The sequence below is a fragment of the Hyla sarda genome, chromosome 12 (genome assembly GCF_029499605.1).
Source record: "Hyla sarda isolate aHylSar1 chromosome 12, aHylSar1.hap1, whole genome shotgun sequence".
NCBI classification, from domain to species: domain Eukaryota; kingdom Metazoa; phylum Chordata; class Amphibia; order Anura; family Hylidae; genus Hyla; species Hyla sarda.
Window position 1 is genome coordinate 53,092,165 of NC_079200.1, and position 23,228 is coordinate 53,115,392.

General features: G+C 42.5%; 1 protein-coding gene, 1 long non-coding RNA gene and 1 other non-coding gene across 5 annotated transcripts in view; 2 read left to right on the plus strand and 1 right to left on the minus strand.

Moving 5' to 3' along the window:
• The window catches only part of LOC130296867 (pregnancy zone protein-like), a 595,153-nt gene that overhangs the window by 290,760 nt on the left and 281,165 nt on the right, over positions 1 to 23,228 (plus strand). The gene's annotated exons all lie outside the window — the stretch shown is intronic.
• Positions 5,057 to 5,163, minus strand: LOC130297139 (U6 spliceosomal RNA). Its single transcript, XR_008849419.1, has one exon. It is a non-coding gene; the product is annotated as a U6 spliceosomal RNA (small nuclear RNA).
• Positions 15,970 to 16,530, plus strand: LOC130296870 (uncharacterized). The gene is made up of 2 exons (XR_008849321.1): positions 15,970 to 16,087; positions 16,189 to 16,530. It is a non-coding gene; the product is annotated as an uncharacterized LOC130296870 (long non-coding RNA).

Here is a 23,228-nt window from a genome sequence, read left to right on the forward strand (position 1 = left end):
ATGTTCTTTTGATCGGGTCCACTAGATCTGCAAAGTGAAACAACCCAGCCTCTACCCAGGGGGAAATGATATCTACATCATTACTATCAGGAATAGAGGGATTAAAAATAAAGGGAGTTAGAAGGGAGTTGGGGGACATTAATGAATATTTAGTCCTGACAGTTTCCCATATTTTTAATGTGGTTCTCATCGGGCCAAGTAAGTGTTTTAGATTGACCTGATAGTTTGAGTCCCATATCAAAGCACATAAATGGACCGGGGCCGACCACAGCTTCTCTATGTCCGTCCATTTATTATATGCCCGAAATTGTGACCATGATGGAATATTTTTAAGGTGAACTGAATAATAATAGTCAAAGACGTTTCTTTTTGGCCGTCAAGACAGACAACGCCACCCTGTGGCGTCCCCCCCTCCAAACAAACCTGAGGATGGATGATTGAAAGCCCCTTAATGCTCCCCTAGGTATTAATACTGGCTAAGTTTCTAATAAATAAAGGAATCTGGGCAATACTGACATTTTGACTGCTGCAATCCTGCCAATAAGGGATATCGGGAGACCAGACCATTTTTCCATCTGGGATTTGATGTCTTTAAAGAATTGAGGAAAATTATGTTTGTAAAGGGCAGAGTATTTAGAGGTAATGCGTACACCTAAATAGGTAATAGCGTTATCCTGCCATCTATACGGATAATTTAGTTTAAGAAGAGAAAGTTGGGTGTCAGGTATGTTAATGGGTAAGGCTTCTGTTTTACCTTCATTTATCTTATATCCTGACATACGGCTATAAGTGTGGATAATGGAGTGGAGGGAAGGTAGTGAGGTCAGGGGAGTAGAGATGGTTAGCAATACGTCATCAGCAAATAGCGCTATCTTATAATCTCTATGTTTTACCACTATCCCCTTAACATCAGGATTTGCGCGGACAAGGGCCGCTAATGGTTCTATACATAGCACAAATAATAATGGGGACAGAGGACATCCCTGTCTTGTCCCATTATGAATTTTTATTTTTTGAGATGTGGCGTGAGGGAGTCTAACTCGTGCCGTTGGGGATGAGTATAGGTGTGAGATCGCTGTCATAAACGGTCCCGAGACTCCAAAAGCTCGCAAGGTAGATTCCATAAAAGGCCAACTTAAGCGATCAAACGCTTTTTCCGCGTCTAAACTTAACACAAGTCCAGAGGACTTAGTCCTATTTATTACCTCAATGAGATCGACCGTGCGTCTAGTGTTATCTCCAGCTTGTCTATTTAAGGTGAAACCTACTTGGTCTTTATCTATTAATTTCAGAAGAATTAAGCTAAGTCTGTTGGCCAGTATTTTTGTAAATAACTTCAAGTCCGAATTCAATAGTGAAATTGGTCTATAACTAGCACATTCCGAAGGATCCTTACCGGATTTCGGAATGACTGTGATCTAAGATTCTAACATATTTGACGGAATGGGAGTTTCACCTAAGAAGGAGTTGAAAAGGGAGATCATATGTGGAAGTAAGATTTCAGAAAAAGTTTTATAATAAGAGTATGGAAGGCCATCTGGGCCAGGAGACTTGCCATTTGGTAGTTCTTTAATAGTATCTATTAATTCTTCCTGAGAAAATTCTCTGTTTAGCCCCTTAAGGACACATGACGTACTGGAACGTCATGTGTCCACTCCCGATCTATAACGCGGGGCCACGGCGTGGCCCCGCGTCATAGCGGGTCGGGCCCGGCCTCTAACAACGGCCGGGACCCGTGGCTAATAGCGCGCGGCATTGATCGCTGTGCCGCGCGCTATTAACCCTTTAGACGCGGCGTTCAAAGTTGAACGCCGTGTCTAAAGTGAAACCGAAAGCATGCCGGCTAGCTCAGTGGGCTGTTCGGGATAGCCGCGGTGAAATCGCGGCATCCCGAACAGCTGACAGGACAGCGGGAGGGCCCCTACCTGCCTCCTCGCTGTCCGATCGCCGAATGACTGCTCAGTGCCTGAGATCCAGGCATGAGCAGTCATGCGGCAGAATCATCGATCACTGGTTTCTTATGAGAAACCAGTGATCAATGTAAAAGATCAGTGTGTGCAGTGTTATAGGTCCCTATTGGACCTATAACACTGCAAAAAAAAAGTGCAAAAAAAAAGTGAATAAACATCATTTAACCCCTTCCCTATTAAAAGTTTGAATCACCCCCCTTTTCCCATAAAAGAAAAAACACAGTGTAAATAAAAATAAAAATAAACATAAATGGTATCGCCGCGTGCAGAAATGTCCGAATTATAAAAATATATCGTTAATTAAACCGCACGGTCAATGGCGTACACGCAAAAAAATTCCAAAGTCCAAATAGTGCATTTTTGGTCACTTTTTATATCATGAAAAAATGAATAAAAAGCGATCAATAAGTCCTATCAATGCAAAAATAGTACCGTTAAAAACTTCAGATCACGGCGCAAAAAATGAGCCCTCATACCGCCCCATACACGGAAAAATAAAAAAGTTATAGGGGTCAGAAGATGACAATTTTAAACGTATAAATTTTTCTGCATGAAGTTATGATTTTTTCCAGAAGTGCGACAAATTCAAACCTGTATAAGTAGGGTATCATTTTAATCGTATGGACCTACAGAATAAAGATAAGGGGTCATTTTTACCTAAAAATGTACTACGTAGAAACGGAAGCCCCCAAAAGTTACAAAATGGCGTTTTTTTTTTCAATTTTGTCTCACAATGATTTTTTTTCCGGTTTCACCGTAGATTTTTGGGCACAATGACTGACGTCATTACAAAGTAGAATTGGTGGTGCAAAAAATAAGCCATCATATGGATTTTTAGGTGCAAAATTGAAAGAGTTATGATTTTTTAAAGGCAAGGAGCAAAAAACGAAAATGCAAAAACGGAAAAAACCCCGGTCCTTAAGGGGTTAGATTGGTCAAATCCGATATAGTCATTTTAGGGAGCTTACAGGAATCAAGGTACTTTTTTAATATAGAATCTCTGGTGGTGTGATCTGAGGGTAGTTGGGAAGGTAAATTGTATAAATGAGAATAATATTTCTGAAAAATATTGGCAATTTGTGTTGGATCATAGTGCAATTGTCCCTGGGAATTTTTTATAGCAAAAGGATTTGATTGTGTCTTTTGTGAGTTTAGCTGTGCGGCCAATAGGGTATGAGGTTTATTCGCTTTACTGTAATATGTATGTCTAGTATAAGTTAGCATTTTCTCCACCTGGGCGATTTCACCGTCCTTCAACTGATTTCGTATGAGCACAATCTGTTTTAACCTTTTCAAGGAGGGGTATAAGACCATTCCATCCTCCAGTTTTTTTTAGTTTCTTTTTTAGCTCATTCGTAAGAGACGCAGAATTCTTTTTCAGCCGAGAAGACAGCGAAATACAGTGTCCCCTTATGACCGCCTTATGTGCCTCCCATAGGGTATGACTGTTTGTAACACTACCCTCATTCCTTTCAAAGTAATCTTTAAGACACCCTCCAATGGAATCTCTATATTCTAATTTCTTTATTAACAATTCATTCAGTTTCCAATGGCAGGTTTTTCTAGGCGTTGTAGTTGATTTTAATTCCATTATCACTGGAGCATGGTCTGACCATGTTATAGGGAGTATTTTAACATTGTCAACTAATTTGAGGCCTAAAAGATTCCCAAAGAAGGTGTCTATTCTAGAGTGGGTGGAATGAGGATGTGAGAAGAATGTAAACTCTCTGCTATTGGGATTACTTATCCTATAGAGGTCAAAAAAATTGTATTTTCTCACAAGTTTCCGGAAGGCAGTGGAAAGTCGTATTACTGCTGAGGAAGGTGTGTTATGTAGTACTGAATGTCTATCGGTTGTACTCGAGAATGGGATGTTAAAGTCCCCTCCAATTATCAATGTTGTTGGAAGTAACGTTTCCAGTTTGGAAAAGATATTATTCAGGAATGTTATCTGGGATGAATTGGGTGCGTACGTGTTACATATTGTGAGAGGGACTCCTGTCAGTGTACCCGAGACTATAACCCATCTCCCATTAGGATCTAACATTGTGTTTGAAAGCTGAAAAGGACATGTGCGGGATATCAACACAGCCACTCCACCCCTTTTTTTATCCTGTGTAGCAGAAAATACTGTGGGATAGTATCTAGATGCAAATTTAAAAGAACACGATTCATCATGATGCGTTTCTTGGATAAGGGCTATATCTATTTTTTTAGATTTTAGATCTTTTAAAAGAAGACGTCTTTTCACATCTGTATTTAAGCCCTTAACATTGAGTGTTAAAAAACGCGTCATGGTGAATATGAATCAGGGGAATTCATAATAATGTTCAGTTTCCTACCCCTGATGATCATTGTTGCTAGAGGTAAAGTTCCAGAACGGATCTCCCTAAGTAGACTGGAATCGTCAGGCCTTTCACTGAGACGATCTGATGGAGGAGGTCGGGTCGCACAGGCATGTTGTACTAGTAGAAAAGAAGAAAAGATTAATAGGGAAGAATACAAATCATAAATAGTAAACATATAGACTAACATTAGATACAATTCTGTAAATCCAAGGGATAAACCCTTTAGTCTTAAGTTACTGGTAGAGGAAATTACCACCTTCAGCTGAAAAAGCTCAAGGGAACACATTACCACCTCAACTTATGGGGAACAGTGGGTGGGCAATCCAAAGCAAGACTTAGAACTGTCTACTTATCGTCTTCACCTCTCGTCACCCTCCACCCCTTATGTTAAACTTTCCCAACATCTGACCAAATAAACAGATAACCTGATTATGTAACTAAATTCTGCATGGTTAAGCCAGATATTGGGTATCAAAAATTAAGCGGTTATATACTAGAAAAACATTTGTAATTATATTTTTTTTGGCCTTAAATACTTATTGTAATTCTAATAGTAACTCCTGTTTGACTAAAGAAACATTTTGGATAATCTATACCCTAATGGTAACTGTAAACAGGGAAACTACTCTTCTCCTGTCGAATACCCCTCATCTAAGCAGATAATCTCAGCATACTTATGATCCAATAAAATGTCCTCTTAGAGCTCAAGTTGTAGGTTCATTTCTATAATGTCCACGAAAAAATATGGAACGCTTCACGAATTTGCGTGTCATCCTTGCGCAGGGGCCATGCTAATCTTCTCTGTATCGTTCCAATTTTAGTATATGTGCTGCCAAAGCAAGCACTTACAGATTTTATTAAGCTCTTTGTACTGTTTAAATGTTATCGCTGACCCATCAGATTTGTATTTTTTGAAGGCTATTTTTTTTGTTGTTTATTGCTCTTTTAACATCATGTGTCAGCCATGTAGGATTTAGTTTTAATCGTTTATATTTGTTCCCCTTTGGTATATATTTAGATGTATAGTTATTTAGAGTTGATTTAAAGATGTCCCATTTACCTTCTGTGTAGGAAGTGAGTGTAGGCATGCGTTAATAGGGGATAAGATTTCTAGGGGCGGAGTACCCCTTTAACCCCTTCCCGACCCATGGCATACATGTATGCCATGGGTCAGCTCCCATTCTATAACGTGGGGCCACGGCGTGGCCCCTCGTCATAGCGGGTCGGGTCTGGCACCTAGCAATGGCCAGGACCCGTGGCTAATAGCGCGCGGCAGTGATCGCGGTACCGCACGCTATTAACCCTTTAGACGTGGCGTTCAAAGTTGAATGCTGCATCTAAAGTGAAAGTAAACTAATGCCGGTTAGCTCAGGGAGCTGCTCGCGATCGCCGCGGCAAAATCGCGGCATCCCGAACAGCTTACATGACAGTCGGAGGATCCCTACCTGCCTCCAAGCTGTCCGATCGCCGAATGACTGCTCCGTGCCTGAGATACAGGCAATGGCAGTCAAGCAGCAGAATCATTGATCACTGGTTTCCTATGAGAAACCAGTGATCAATGTGAAAGATCAGTGTGTGCAGTGTTATAGGTCCCTATGGGACCTATAACACTGCAAAAAAAAAGTGGAAAAAAAAGTGAATAAAGATCATTTAACCCCTTCCCTAATAAAAGTTTGAATCACCCCCTTTTCCTATTTAAAAAAAAAACCAGTGTGAATAAAAATAAAAATAAACATATGTGGTATCTTCGCGTGCGGAAATGTCTGAATTATAAAAAGATATTATTTATTAAACCATACGGTCAATGGCGTATGCGCAAAAAAATTCCAAAGTCCAAAAAAGCGTATTTTTGGTCACTTTTTAAATCATGAAAAAATAAATAAAAAGCGATCAAAAAGTCCAATCATTACAAAAATGGTACCGCTAAAAACTTCAGATCACGATGCAAAAAATGAGCTCTCATACCATCCCATACACAGAAAAATAAAAAAGTTATAGGGGTCAGAAGATGACAATTTTAAACATATAAATTTTCCTGCATGTAGTTATGATTTTTTCCAGAAGTACAATAAAATCAAACCTATGTAACTAGGGTATAATTTTAACCGTATGAACCTACAGAATAAAGAGGAAGTGTCATTTTTACCGAAAAATGTACTGCGTAGAAATGGAAGCCCCCAAAAGTTACAAAATTGTGTTTTTTCTTCAATTTTGTTGCACAATGAATTTTTTTTCCGTTTCTCTGTAGATTTTTGCGTAAAATGACTGATGTCATTACAAAGTAGAATTGGTGGCGCAAAAAATAAGCCATGATATGGATTTTTAGGTGCAAAATTGAAAGAGTTATGGTTTTTTAAAGGTAAGGAGGAAAAAATGAAAGTGCAAAAATGGAAAAAACCCTGGGTCATGAAGGGGTTAAGAAATTAAAAAGTTAGAGTAGGCATGCCTTACAAGCAGGTAGAAAAATAACAGTTGGGAGAAATTGCAGGATGCAAAGCAAAGTTTTGTTGGGACAGATTTTGGGTGTGTTATCGCCCATTAAAAAATTTACTTTAGGGGGGCGTGTCTAGCCATGGTTGTATGAGGACGTGCTGCTGAGGAGCTCCTGCCTGCCGTTAGCTATTTTTGCCCTTCTTGTGCTGTGCCTATGGGGAATAGATCGAGGAACAAAAAGAAGAAGGTCTCTGGCATCCCTCCACCACTTCCCATGTCTCTCGACACTTACTTTACCCGGGCCCAGCCCTCCCGCACGGGGACCCCGCTGCCTGCTCTGATGCCCGGCGCCATCTTGGAACAGCGGAGTGGTACACGCACGGCCCCTCCGGCAGCCACGGCTCTGATACAAGGCCGCACTGAAGAGGAGTGCGCCCGCCCTCGGGATCATCACTGCTCCCCTCCGGAGCATTCTGGTGCTCCTCCAGCCATCCCTTCTGAAGCGCTGCGTCCTCCGGCTCCTGCCCCTGCTCTCCAGCCCTCCGGCTCTCCCAGGCAGCAAGATGGCGGCACGCAGCAGGCCCACCTTCCTGACGTGGCTCCCGCTCTGCTTGTGTGCGGTCTAGAGCCTGGACCCTCACGGAGCCAGGTAAGAGGAACCCCTGAGAGACCCCCAGCCATGGAGGTGCTTCCTGTCAGCGGTCCCCCCACATTGGACTTGCTCACAGGGGATACCCTGTTAACCCCCACGGTACCTCACCTACAGCCTCCACTAGGCCCATCCCCACCCTCCTGGAGGGGCACTACGGCTATGTTGCATCTGGATGTCCCTCTCCGGAGACCCGAGGAGGCTTCTCCCCCAGGGTCTCCCCAAGTACCTCCTACAGCCACCATCTCTATTACCTGCTGGCCTGGTAGCTGGGTCACCTTCCCCCCCATGGGTGTCTGGCTCTTCCTGGGCTGCTGGCTCACATTCTGCCTCATCATCTCCTGCAGGGTCTGCACTAGCTGCCTCCCCTCCGGCCTCTGCACCTTCCAGCCAGGGGCCATCACCCTCGCCCCCTCCTGGCCCTCTACTGCCTCCCACACACCAGGAGGTAGCCTGCAGCTTGGATGCCACCCCACCACTTTTCCGCTCTTTATGCATTGTGATGTGGTAGTGCCTCCTGCCATTGCGGCCTCTGCTCCTATCACTCTGGCCGACCTACAGTCGTTGGTACAGTCTCTCCCAACTAAAGATGATATCTCTACACTGACCCGACAGGTGGTCCTCGAATGCAAGCAAGAATTTGCACAACTACGTTCAGACCTTTCCTCTGTGTCCTCCAGGGTGGAGACGGTGGAGGCGGCACAGGACTCTACTTTAACCTCCCTTCAGGCTTTGCAGGCTGTAGTAAGTGGCCACACTGACCAATTGTTCCATCTTCAGCAACACTTGGATGATATTGAAAATCGTAGCCGCAGGAACAACATCAGAATCCGTGGTTTGCCAGAGGTGGTGTCATCTGGGGAGCTGTGGGAGGCCCTTCCTGCTATTTTCAATGACCTCCTAGACAGGCCTCCTGAGGCGCACATAGAGATGGACCGAGCACATAGAGCTCTGCGCCCACCGAGCTCTGACGACCGCAATCCAAGAGACGTAATCTGCCGGATACACTTTTATGCCCTGAAGGAGGACATTTTGCGACGTGCGAGAAGACGTCGACAGATCACCTACAAGGACGTCCCTGTCCAGTTGTACCCCGATCTCTCGCGCCATACACTGGCCCAACGAGCTGCTCTTAAGCCCCTGCAGGTCCTGCGTGACAGGGACTTTCCGTACCGCTGGGGTTTTCCTTTCTCCCTCACAGTGCGCAATAGGGGGAGCGTGGTGTCCCTGCGCTCTCCGGAGGATCTTCCCAGCCTTCTCCAAGCTCTGGATTTACCTGAGGTGGTGCTTCCGGAATGGCCTTGGTTGCATTCCCCTCCGTTCCACCGTTCCAACGGCCAGTCCCGCCCCCTACTTCACCTCCGGCGAGAGCCCCTCGCTCTGGACTCCCTCCTAGAAACTCTCGCGGACCCCGAGTGGCCCCTCAGTCTCGCCAGTCGCAGCTGCCCTCGGTGGCTCCTGCTTCTCGTAGGGCCTCGCAACCTACCACTTGATCTTTCCACTAGAAATGTGCTATTTAGCAGTTGATTGCTCATTTTTATTAATGTTATCTTCTGGTGCTACTGATAGTTGCCATTTGGGGATTTGGGATTATTGTATTAGAAACTGTAATGTCACTATTCTCTCCCCAGTGCCTCTAATTGTGCTTTTTGTATGTTTTCCCCCCTTTTCATCTGACTCATTTTCATTGTCCTCTAGCACTTTTGGCCTCTTTTCAGCTACTGTTACATATTCAGCAGTGTAGTGGGTTCTGTCTCTCTCGCTACCTGACTAACTTTAACCCCCTATAGGTATAGGGCTCCTGGGGACGATCTGGTCCTTGGGACTTCTTCCCTCCTTTACTACTTATTGTTCTTGTTAGTTTCCGCAGCAGTAGTCTCTTCTCTCTGTCTGTCTACTGCTTATTTCGTTACCCCTCTTTTTTCTTTTCTTTTCTTCTTTCTCTTCTCTCTTGTTTTGTTGGTCTGTCTTGTGTAGGTGTTTGCTGCTCTTGTTGTGTACCTGTTCTCCTTTTGTGTTGCTCCTTTTTGTTTTTCCCCCTTGTCTTATCCCTGTGTTTTGTTTCCCCCCCCTTTTTTTTTATCTGACCCCCTATAATAGCACCTCATTCCTGTACTAACTCTGGTTTTTTGTTTTCTCTCGGTTTCTCTGAGTTTCTCATGGCAGATCTCAAGATTATTTCTTTTAATGCCAAAGGTCTCAACACCCCGGAAAAAAGGGCTCAGATCCTTCACCATTGTCACAAGCAACGGGCTCATCTGGTATGTTTTCAAGAGACACATTTTAAGGTAGGCCACACACCCTCTCTCAAACATCCACACTACACCTCCTGGTTCTGTGCTGACAATCCTCTGTCCAGATCCTGTGGGGTGGCGATCGCAATTCACAAGTCTCTTCCCCATCAGGTTCTGAACTGTACGATTGTCCCGGATGCACGTTACTTTATCTTTTCTTTAAGTATTGGGGGACACGAATTCTCGATTCTTAATGTCTACTGCCCCAATCTCCAACAGATCCCCTTTTTGCTTGACTTTATTGATGTTGCTCTCCCGCTACTTAGGGGCACTGTTGTCTTATGTGGTGACCTTAATCTTACTTTGCGAGGAGGTAGAGGAAGAAGGACCACTGATAATCCAGGCGCTGCTAGCTCAAAAACACCGGAGGCAAGGGGTTATAGATGAAAGATCCTTGAGATCTATGCAAAAAAGCATATCACCCACGATATAATCTGGGTACTGTAGTGCGAGTCGCTGCTATGCCGATGGGTTGCAGGAGGAAACAAGTCGTCCTGGGAGTCAATATTAGAAGTAGAGCAGGAAAAAACCCTCAGGTATGGCGCTGCAGACTCTTGTAGACAGATGAGGCGGATGCCAAAGGTAATAGGAAAGTCCTCAGCAGGACATTTTATTTAAAAAAAACAATAAAATGGACAAGATGACGCGTTTCGAGGGTAAACCCCTCTTCATCAGATCAGCATAACATACATAGGACACATGGCAAGTTTAAATACAATGTGAACTGGCGCCAAAAACGCAAAGTGGGCGTGGCTAGAATGGTCAAAGGTCACTACAGGTGTTGCCCTTACACACCTAGCATAGAATCAACAATCATAAAAACATGAAAATATAGTAAGGAAAGGATGTACAATTGTATAGTGTGAACCATGGTAGGCTAAAGGGGTGGATGTTCTGTGATGCTGCATTGAAGCAGCGACATATATAAGTGCAGATAACGGCAGCACTCATCCCGAGATGATTGCTAGGGACGCGTCGCTAACCACATGGGAGGCGGGGGGATGGAGCCAATCAGCGACGTACAGCTGCATTGACCCATCAGCGGACTGCGCGGTCCGGCCAATCAGCTGGCATTGCCGTGCTGTTTGCAGGAAGCGACGCGTCCCTGCTGGTTGTTAGGGACGCGTTGCTATGAATGGGACGATGGAAGCGAGGCCGTCATTTACGAAGGTCGGAGTTACTAGCCCTACCCCGTGACAAAAGGGGCGGAACATGATAAATAGGCAGCGCGATTAGAACTAGAAAAACACTCATAGGGGTGGGCTAAAAGTTAAGGGCCTACAGCAGTTGCAAATGGACTGCCAGAAATAATAAAATGTAAAGAAAAAGGAGATTAATAGAAATGGATCATAGACCCATGATTATCAGATGAAGCGTGTCTAGAGAGCCATAATAAATCAGGGCATAGGGGTAACATAACCAAAATGTAAGAATATATGAGTGGTAACAAAACCATAGCTGTCTATGACAAGTATACACATAGAAGTGTAGAATAAAATAGATAAGATGGTTTTAATATAATGATAATAAAACCGGACGTAAGGGGGCAATAAATCACCAACAACCTCGTCGAAAAGAGTGTGACATATAAAGCAGAAGCCCAAATGTCTATGGTAAATTAGATAAAAGAATAACAGTATATAGGAAAATACGGTAAAAAAATTGATATAAAATGAAAGTAAAGATATAAATGTAAATATTATAAATATGGATATAAATCTATATATATATATAAAATTCATGGATATAAAATCAATATTAACATAAGGGAAATCAATATAAATATAAATGTCATAAATATAAAATTTAGAGAATTTAGAATTTAGAGCAGTGTTGGGATGTTAGTAAAACCACATAGAAGCACACGGTAAATAAGATGCAAAATATGTTAAAATGTAAACACTCGATAAATTAGTGAGTAAATATTGGACCAAAAGTATATATAACAAATATTGAGTAATTGATACAAGAGAAACAGATAACCCTGTGGACAGATAATAATAATATTGGTGAGGATTACAGGGAGCATTCAATAAGTTCATTAAGGCCTCCGGGTGCAAGAGTTTTGAGTTTATAGATCCAAAAGTTCTCTCTTTTCCTCAATGTACTGAATCTTTGCGGGTCCTCTTTTGAGATGCCTTCAATAGGTGTAACCGTAATGCATCGGAAATCTTGCTTGTGTACCTGAAGAAGGTGTCTGGAGACACTGTGTAGCAAGAAACCATGAAAAGTTGCTACGATGTTTGTTAATTCTTTCCCGTAGGCAACGGATGGTACGGCCCACATATTGGAGTTTGCAAGGGCATTCCAGTAGATATATCACATATTGAGAGGAACAGTTTAAAAAGGTTTTGATATTAAAATGCTCGCCTGTTTTGGTGGATGTGAATTTTTTAAAGCGATTATTAATACTGGCACAACATTTACATCTTGTGATGCCACATTGATAGCTACCTATACTGGTCAAACAATTATTAGTCTGGCCAGAAGTAGCAGCTCTTAGTCTGCTAGGGGTGACTTTATTGCGTAGAGTGCGCCCACGTCTAAAAGTGACCGAGGGTTTGTGGGGTAGAATGTCACATAGGTAGGGATCTTTTAATAGGATCGGCCAGTGTTTGGATAGAATTTCCTTAACCTGCGTATTTTCCCGTGTGAAGGTGGTAATAAAATTGGAGGACCAGTCATAGTTTTTGGAATTGTTGCGTGTTGTTTTAGACAGACATTCGGCTTGTGTCTGTAAGCTGGCCTTCTTGTATGCCGACTCTATAATGGCCTTAGGATATTTCTTTGCTTTAAAGCGAGTTTTAAGAGTGTTGCTCTGGAGTTTGAAATCTTCCAAAGTAGAGCAGTTCCGTCTAATTCGCTTGAACTGACCTTACGGGATGTTAGAAATCCATTTTTTGTAATGGGAGCTAGAAAAGTCCAAATAGCTATTGCTATCTACCTCCTTGAAAAAAGTGTGAATGCTTAGTCTATTGGCTTCGTCATGAAATACGACAACATCTAGGAATTCTGCATTATTGTGAAAGATATTATGAGTAAAATGAAGTCCCCATGTGTTGGTATTAAGATCATTTAAAAACTCTTCAAGCTGTGGGGAGCTCCAAATCTGACCCACTCCGTTTTTTTCACGTGTTTTTTTCTGAGGGCTTATTGCCCCTTGCTGACATACGTCCAGTTGAACCTCCCCATCCCCGTAAGCCTTTTGAATACATACAACTAAAACATTTCTACTCTTCGGTGTCACGCTCGGCCCACCTGCATCGGGAGTTAACTCCCTTTGAGGGACTTTGCATGGCCCCCTCCTTGCCCCCCCCACACCATAGGGTTTCTGTACAGATTGTTGCTTACTCAACACATCTCTTCTTTGCCCTCCTTCTGTAGCGCTTGGGAGGCGGACCTCGGCTCTCAGTTCTCCCCGGAGCAATGGCAGAAATGCTTTCACCTTTCACATAAGTCAATCATACCTAACAGATCACAAGAGACGAACTACAAAATACTCTCCTGCTGGTATAGGACTCCGGAGCAGTTGCATCGATGGTACCCGTCAGTCTCTGACCTTTGTTGGCGTTGTGGACAAGCGACTGATACGATGTTGCACATCTGGTGGGGTTGTCCCTCACTGCGTCCATTCTGGACTTCAGTACGCTCTATCACTCACGATATCACCGGTGTGACTGTTCCGGATTCCCCTGAGGCAGTCCTGCTCTTCATGTTTGACATTTCTGCTACTTCCTTCCGGAAATCTCTCTTACGCTATTTTCTGCAGGCTGCTAAGTCAGTTATTCCCCGTAAATGGAGGTCTTCCACGCCCCCGACTGTTGGGGAATGGCTTGCAGAGGTGAATTATTTTCAGCACATGGAGGAGTTAATTGCCTTGACCCCTGCAGAAAATGAAAGATGTACCAAAACGTGGTATGATTGGTCATCCTTCCAGTCTACCTCCGAGTACTGTGACCTATTGGCCTTGGGATCCTCTATGACGCCATGACCCTTTTTTGGCTACGCTTTCTCTCGTCTGTCTTGGTAACCTTCCCGCCCTACTTCCCTTGTTGTTTCTTGTCTGTCTGTAAGACCCTTGTCTCTGTATGTTGTCATGTCTGCCTGTTTCTGTGTTTTACATACCCTCTTATTTTTCTGTTCTTCACTTTTTATCTATAGCCCTCTATTCTTTCCCTTCTGAACCTTGCCGCTTTAGCATTGATGTGGTTATTACATATTCTAAGTTGGTGTTCCTTGTTGAGTACACTGATTGCTTTGACATAATGTCCTTCCTGTCTGTTGCGCGAGTAACGGACTTCCTAGTGCTTACCGCACTTTCTGCCATGCACGGTCTTTATGACTTATTCTGTTTTTTTATCTTGCATTGAGGCCATGCTTAACACCTTGTGCCTCTGTCACGGTCGTGCCTTGTTATTGTTTTTTTGTTTATTGAAAATTATTGAAAATTAATAAAGATTTTGAATAAGAAAAAAATTTACTTTAGGGGTTAAGTAGCTGATCCATCTGCAGCATCTCCCCCTGCCCCCTGTAACAGGAAGCCTCTGATTTGTTGATGCAGGTGCCTTTCCCAGGCTGCAGGACCAATGAGTGCTTCCTCTTAGCTCAGGGGAGATGACATGATAGAGCAGACACTCCATGATCTCCTGGGGCTTCGCTCTGTACTGTGAGTAGTGATCACACTGAGGCTCCGTGCATCACAGGAAATCACAGAAGCAGAACACGTCAGATTCGGGACGGTTGGGAGGTAAGTCTATTATCATAATAGTAATACACATTGGGGGACATGTATGAAAACTTGTGCAGAGGAAAATTGACCAGTTGCCCATAGCAACCAATCAGATCGCTTCTTTCACTTTTCATTTTTAAATGTGGTGTCCCGGTACAGGACTTGGTCCTGTCCCTGTCTAAAGTCCCCTCAGCCAGAGTTTTTTCACTCTCATAGGGCACTCTTGCAGGGCTTACCCCTGGTCGCCTCATGTAAATTGTGTTCATATATATATATTTAATGTATAGGAAATATTATGTATAGGACCTTAGCAGGTCACGTGCCTTTAATTACGATTGTACTATGGTTTAAGGACCTTACAGGGTCATGTGATGTACCCAGAGTTCCCTGGGACAGGACTTACAGGTTTGCCGGCCAATGAGCTTTGTCCAGCCTCCTTAATATATAAGGGGCTGTAGTCAATCAATTCACTCTCTTAGCTCTTGCCTCTCTTAGTTCCGGACTATCAAGCAGCACAAATCTCATCAGCATCAATTCAAGTCAGCTAGGCCAAAGCCTAAGATCCAGCAGCCACTAAAACGTGAGTTACCAAAGCTCAAACTACCTAATCCTGTGTGACTACTACCAGCTAACATATTATAATTAGTAGCACAGTGGCTAGCATCAAAGCTCATTGCTTCAGAGTCCCAGCACAACCTGTGAGGAACCTGTATCCCGGTTCACTCTAGAGAGACTGTTATGTTTGAAGACTGTTGTATAAAATCCTCAAGTAAAGTTCTTCAGTTTATTCATAAAATCTGCTGTGGATATTCGGTTATTCTCCCTACCGTTTCTGGGACGGTTGGCGGTAGGACTATTAACACTAAGGAAACCTCGCCCTGGCATCATGACATCTTAGGGTTAATACCAACAGACCCTACACTACCACTACAACACCATAGACACAATTACTCTCTCCTGCCCACCACATAAAAATGAAAGAAACTATCTGGTTGCTATGGGCAACCACTTTTGCTCTTTACAGGTTTTGATAAATTTCCTCCAGTGGTTTTGGCAAAAATTACACAAAGATGGCGTCTTGGGAGAATAGAAATGAGGACGCAGTTGTTGTGGTGTGTTTATTTTTATTTTTTACCAAATAAACCTCAAACAAAAATTGTGTCTGTTCCTAGGCTTAGGCTGGGACTAAACACAATGTATCTGTGGCGTTTTTCAAAGCCCACATTGCCTTATCTTTGGTGGTCCCCCCTCCCCCCCCCCCTTCTGACAGACGTCTGTCCAGCTGTTGCAAAACTACAACTCCAAGCATGCCCTGACAGCAAATGATATTAGAAATACTGAGTATAAACAAATATAACACACGCACAGGGAGTAGTGTCATTTTATTTAAAAAAATGCTAAAAAAAAAAAAATCCCTTAGGTAACAGTCATGCAGAATATGTTAAAAAGCTTTTTAGGTTTCAGCTAATCAGAGAGCAGCACTGCTCAAATAGAACTCCCAGGAGGTAACATCGTGTCACACATGTGATGTCATAACCATTGTCCACCAGAGAGCAGCACTGAGCAGAAATAACACAGCTCCTGCTCATTCTTCATCAGTGAGGGGCCGATGCTGGACACTGTAGGCGCGCGGGAATGTGAAGTTGAATACATCACTGTGATTGGTAAGTGTCACATTGTTGTGTCCAAAAGGTCTTTAGTGCAGTTCCATGTGCATTTCTATAATAAACATGTAAATAATCTATCTTTTGTTTTCCTATCTTAGATGCACTATTTCCAGGATGTGGAGTAGCATTTCCGGACTATCAAGACGTTGTAATAAGGCACATATTTCCGGACTTACAGCAAGAAGTTGGATGAAGGCATAAACCCTCGAATCACGCACATACACAGACACTTTGCCCAAATTCTAGAGGTAACCTCCTTTAGTATGCCCAGAGGAAGGGCAATACAGTAGCCATGGATTCCCTACAGGTTTCCTCCCCTCTGGAGGTTTTTCCTGTCCTGAGTTAGTTACTGTACGCTCTTTGTGAGTGATGGAAGGTTACAAAAATCCCTACACAAACATTTTAATAAATAATAAAGTTCCCCTGTTTTTAATCCGTTCTTTGACTTGTTTGACTCATTTATTTTATTTCTGTCTGTGAAAAATTGTGATTTTTTTTTTAAGTGTCCAAAGCATGCCTCAGCAGGCATCACGTGCAAACCCCTGGGGGGTCCTGAGAAGCCCCCCCCCTCCCCATGTCAGCGATCAGTTCAATTCAGACCGGCGATCTGCGGCGATTCCGGGTCATACGGGTCTCCAGTGACCGGGAAAATAAGGAGGATCTGGGGTGTCTAAGACACCCCCGATCCCCCTGAAGGCATAGGAGTAAGGTGGCAGGGGTGCCACCCCTCCTATTCCTGCTATTGGTCGGTCGGAGACGACTGACCAATAGCAGTTTGTGGGTGGGGGAGTTAGAGTTCGGTTCCCTGCTCTGTCCACCGACTTTTGTCCTGGAAGAGTGAGGAAACTGGTGGTCATCGGCGCCAGAGGTCACTTACTGGGCGGGCAGCGATGAGATATGGCTCCCTGGTGCATCTCCCTGGTGCGCGATCCTATGGAAGCCAGTGAGTTGTTGCCTAGCAACATATGGAGGGCTACAGTTAGAAGACCACTATACAGTGGTCTCTAAACTGTAGCCCTTCAGATGTTGCAAAACTACAACTCCCAGCATGCCCAGACAGCTGTTTGGGCATGCTGGGATATGTAGTATTGCAAGATTTAGAGGGGTACAGTTTGGAGATCACTGTGCAGATCAGTACATGTTGAGAGTTGCAATTTTGCAACAGCTGGAGGATGGAGTTAGAGTGTACTATGTACATTTGAGGCCTAAAATGGTGATTTGCACAGGGGTGGCTGATTTTATAGTGGTTCTGACATAAACGCAAAATAAATAAATAAATACCCACGTGTGACCCCATTTTGGAAACTACACCCCTCACGAAAAGTATTAAGGGGTATAGTGAGTTTTAACACCCCACGGGTGCTTGACAATTTTTCATTAAAGTTGGATAAGAAAATGAAAAAAAAATTTTTTTTAACTAAAATGCTGGTGTTACCCTAAATTTTTCATTCCCACAAGGGAAAATGGGAAAAAAAAGCCCCCCAAAATTTGTAACCACATTTCTTCTGAGTAAGAGCATGCCCCATCTGTGGATGTAAAGTGCTCTGCGGGCGTACTACACTGCTCAGAAGGAAGGGAGCGCCATTGGGATTTTGGAGAGAAAATTTGTCCGGAATTGAAGGCCTCGTGTGTCTACAAAGCCCCCATAGTGCCAGAACAATGGACCCCCCCCCCCCCCCACATGTGACTCCATTTTGGAAACTAAACCCCTCACGGAATGTAATTAGGGGAGCAGTGAGCATTTACGCCCCACAGGTGTTTGACAGATTTTTGGAACAGTGGTCTGTGAAAATGAAAAATTAAATACCCCTTTTAGGAACTACATAGTTACATAGTTAGTACGGTCGAAAAAAGACATATGTCCATCAAGTTCAACCAGGGAAGGGATGGGATTTTATATTTCTTTATAAGCATTAATGTTATTTTGTTCCATGAATGTATCTAATCCTGTTTTAAAGCTGTTAATTGTTCCTGCTGTGACCAGTTCCTGAGGTAGACCGTTCCATAAATTCACAGTCCTCACGGTAAAGAAGGCGTGTCGCCCCTTGAGACTAAATTTTTTCTTCTCCAGACGGAGGGAGTGCCCCCTCGTCCTTTGGGGGGGTTTAACCTGGAACAGTTTTTCTCCATATTTTTTGTATGGGCCATTAATATACTTATATACATTTATCATATCCCCCCTTAAACGTCTCTTCTCAAGACTAAACAATTGTAACTCCTTTAATCGCTCCTCATAGCTAAGATGTTCCATGCCCCATATTAGTTTAGTCGCGCGTCTCTGCACCCTTTCCAGCTCTGCAGTGTCCCTTTAATGGACAGGTGCCCAAAACTGAACAGCATATTCCAGGTGAGGCCGTACCAATGCTTTATAAAGGGGGAGTATTATGTCTCTGTCCCTTGAGTCCATGCCTTTTTTGATACATGACAATATCCTGCCGGCTTTGGAAGCAGCAGCCTGACATTGCATGCTATTCTGTAGTCTGTGATCTACAAGTACACCCAGATCCTTCTCTACCAGTGACTCTGACAGTTTAATCCCCCCTAAGACATACGATGCATGCAGGTTATTAGTACCCAGATGCATAACTTTACATTTATCCACATTGAACCTCATTTGCCAAGTGGATGCCCAGACACTTAGTCTATCCAAGTCATCTTGTAACTTATGCACATCCTCTATAGACTGTACCGTGCTACAAAGCTTGGTGTCATCTGCAAAGATAGAAACGGAGCTGTTAATACCATCCTCTATATCATTGATAAATAAATTAAACAACAGCGGGCCTAGTACTGAACCTTGGGGTACACCACTAATAACCGGGGACCAATCAGAGTACGAATCATTGACCACCACTCTCTGGGTACGATCCATTAGCCAGTGTTCAATCCAGTTACAAACTAAAATTTCGAAACCCAAAGACCTTAACTTACCTGTCAGACGTCTATGAGGGACAGTATCAAACGCTTTAGCAAAATCCAGAAACACTATATCCACAGCCATTCCTCTGTCAAGGCTTCTACTCACCTCTTCATAAAAGCAAATTAGATTGGTTTGACAACTTCTATCCTTAGTAAACCCATGCTGGCTATCACTTATAATACTATTATCCCCTATGTATTCCTGTATGTAATCCCTTATAAGTCCTTCAAACAATTTACCCACAATGCACGTTAAACTTATCGGTCTATAGTTTCCTGGGGAAGACCTAGAGCCCTTTTTGAAGATTGGCACCACATTCGCCTTGCGCCAGTCCCTTGGCACAATACCAGACACCAGAGAATCTCTAAATATCATGAACAGGGGTACAGATATTACTGAACTTACCTCTCTAAGAACTCTTGGGTGTAGTCCATCTGGCCCTGGAGATTTGCTTACATTTATATCACTTAACTTACCTTGTACCATCTCTACATTAAGCCAGTTCAGTACATTACATGATGTGTTACCAGCACTGACCTGGCCAATGTCAGCTCCTTCTTCCATAGTATATACAGAACTAAAGAACCCATTCAGTAGCTCCGCTTTCTCTTGATCGCCTGTGACAACCACCCCATTATCATTATTAAGGGGTCCTACATGCTCTGTCCTTGTTTTTTTTTAATTTATATATCTAAAAAAATATTTAGGATTAGTTTTGCTTTCTTTGGCCACCTGTCTCTCGTTTAGAATTTTTGCTGTTTTTATTACATTTTTACAGATTTTTTTTTTATTTAACTGTTTATTTATCGTTTTATCAATACAATTTTCAATTCAGTAAAATAGAAAAATAAAAATAACAAAGAAAGAAAAATCTTGCAGCAGCAAGAATAGAGTTCATTGTCAAAGCGTATATGCAATATTGTAACAAGAACCCTACAACTAGGTAGCTTGAAGCAATTGCCATGTTTCTATAGGAATTGAGTTGCAGATTTATAGATTATCTACAATACATTCAAATCCGTGAGTGTGTATTAGGTAGGAACATAGCAATCTATATTATTTTGGTTAGATTCCAGAAACGGAATAAAGAAAATGAAAAGAAGAAGGAAAAGAACGAAAAAATAAATAAAAGATAAAAATAATAAAAATAAAGTACCTGTTTGACCAAGATATGAAATATAGAATACATCCATGCCTATGCCACCTCTTCCGACTCTCCTCCATTCAGTGTTGGTTATCGTCTTCTATATAATCATCCCATTCCTTCCAAGTTTCGTAGAAATGAGAAAGCCTGTTATCTGTCATTGCAGAGAGATATTCCATCCGCCTAACTTCCAGAATCCTATTGGTTAGGGTTTGTACAGATGGAGGGGTAGGCTTTTTCCATTCTTTGGCTATCAAACACTTTGCAGCCGTGAGTATGGAATGGAATAATCGGAGTTTATTTTTTCTAATACCAGGGGGGGGCACATTTAAGAGATAATTGATTGGGTTCAGATGTATCTTCAGTTTCAGTATCTTCCCTATTAAAGACTGCACTTCCAACCAAAAATGACGCAGGGAGGGCCAATCCCAAAATATGTGTGGTAGTGTACCTAACTCCATACTACACCTCCAGCAACTAGAATTATTTTGTGGATAAAGTTTGTTTAATACTTCCGGTGTGTGATACCACTGAAAGAGAATTTTGTATTGATTTTCTTTATGTATTACGCAGGAAAAAGACTTTGCTGCTCTATCCCATATAGTTTGCCATGTGGCTCTTGGAATTTCATAGCCTAAATATTCTTCCCATTTTGTCATGTAGGGGTGTTTCCAATTATCTTGATATATGAAAGAATGTAAAATATTGTAAATGGAGGATATCAAACCTCTCGTGGTGGTCTCACCCCTGCACAACAACTCAAAGGATGTTGGTTTAGGGAAAGCAGCTTCAGGTGAGCTTAACCCTGCATGTGAAGTGACGGTTTGGAGAAAGTTTTGTGTGTCATTAGGAAGATTAAACTTGTCACTAAGGGCTTGAAAGGTTAGGAATGTTCTTTTGATCGGGTCCACTAGATCTGCAAAGTGAAACAACCCAGCCTCTACCCAGGGGGAAATGATATCTACATCATTACTATCAGGAATAGAGGGATTAAAAATAAAGGGAGTTAGAAGGGAGTTGGGGGACATTAATGAATATTTAGTCCTGACAGTTTCCCATATTTTTAATGTGGTTCTCATCGGGCCAAGTAAGTCTTTTAGATTGACCTGATAGTTTGAGTCCCATATCAAAGCACATAAATGGACCGGGGCCGACCACAGCTTCTCTATGTCCGTCCATTTATTATATGCCCGAAATTGTGACCATGATGGAATATTTTTAAGGTGAACTGAATAATAATAGTCAAAGACGTCTGGCAGTGCTAGTCCTCCATAGTTCTTTTTGGCCATCAAGACAGACAACGCCACCCTGTGGCGTCCCCCCCTCCAAACAAACCTGAGGATGGATGATTGAAAGCCCCTTAATGCTCCCCTAGGTATTAATACTGGCAAAGTTTCTAATAAATAAAGGAATCTGGGCAATACTGACATTTTGACTGCTGCAATCCTGCCAATAAGGGATATCGGGAGACCAGACCATTTTTCCATCTGGGATTTGATGTCTTTAAAGAATTGAGGAAAATTATGTTTGTAAAGGGAAGAGTATTTAGAGGTAATGCGTACACCTAAATAGGTAATAGCGTTATCCTGCCATCTATACGGATAATTTAGTTTAAGAAGAGAAAGTTGGGTGTCAGGTATGTTAATGGGTAAGGCTTCTGTTTTACCTTCATTTATCTTATATCCTGACATACGGCTATAAGTGTGGATAATGGAGTGGAGGGAAGGTAGTGAGGTCAGGGGAGTAGAGATGGTTAGCAATACGTCATCAGCAAATAGCGCTATCTTATAATCTCTATGTTTTACCACTATCCCCTTAACATCAGGATTTGCGCGGACATGGACCGCTAATGGTTCTATACATAGCACAAATAATAATGGGGACAGAGGACATCCCTGTCTTGTCCCATTATGAATTTTTATTTTTTGAGATGTGGCGTGAGGGAGTCTAACTCGTGCCGTTGGGGATGAGTACAGGTGTGAGATCGCTGTCATAAACGGTCCCGAGACTCCAAAAGCTCGCAAGGTAGATTCCATAAAAGGCCAACTTAAGCGATCAAACGCTTTTTCCGCGTCTAAACTTAACACAAGTCCAGAGGACTTAGTCCTATTTATTACCTCAATGAGATCGACCGTGCGTCTAGTGTTATCTCCAGCTTGTCTATTTAAGGTGAAACCTACTTGGTCTTTATCTATTAATTTCAGAAGAATTAAGCTAAGTCTGTTGGCCAGTATTTTTGTAAATAACTTCAAGTCCGAATTCAATAGTGAAATTGGTCTATAACTAGCACATTCCGAAGGATCCTTACCGGATTTCGGAATGACTGTGATGTAAGATTCTAACATATTTGACGGAATGGGAGTTTCACCTAAGAAGGAGTTGAAAAGGGAGATCATATGTGGAAGTAAGATTTCAGAAAAAGTTTTATAATAAGAGTATGGAAGGCCATCTGGGCCAGGAGACTTGCCATTTGGTAGTTCTTTAATAGTATCTATTATTTCTTCCTGAGAAAATTCTCTGTTTAGATTGGTCAAATCCGATATAGTCATTTTAGGGAGCTTACAGGAATCAAGGTACTTTTTTAATATAGAATCTCTGGTGGTGTGATCTGAGGGTAGTTGGGAAGGTAAATTGTATAAATTAGAATAATATTCCTAAATATTGGCAATTTGTGTTGGATCATAGTGCAATTGTCCCTGGGAATTTTTTATAGCAAAAGGATTTGATTGTGTCTTTTGTGAGTTTAGCTGTGCGGCCAATAGGGTATGAGGTTTATTCGCTTTGCTGTAATATGTATGTCTAGTATAAGTTACCATTTTCTCCACCTGGGCGATTTCACCGTCCTTCAACTGATTTCGTATGAGCACAATCTGTTTTAACCTTCTCAAGGAGGGGTATAAGACCATTCCATCCTCCAGTTTTTTTAGTTTCTTTTTTAGCTCATTCGTAAGAGACGCAGAATTCTTTTTCAGCCGAGAAGACAGCGAAATACAGTGTCCCCTTATGACCGCCTTATGTGCCTCCCATAGGGTATGACTGTTTGTAACACTACCCTCATTCCTTTCAAAGTAATC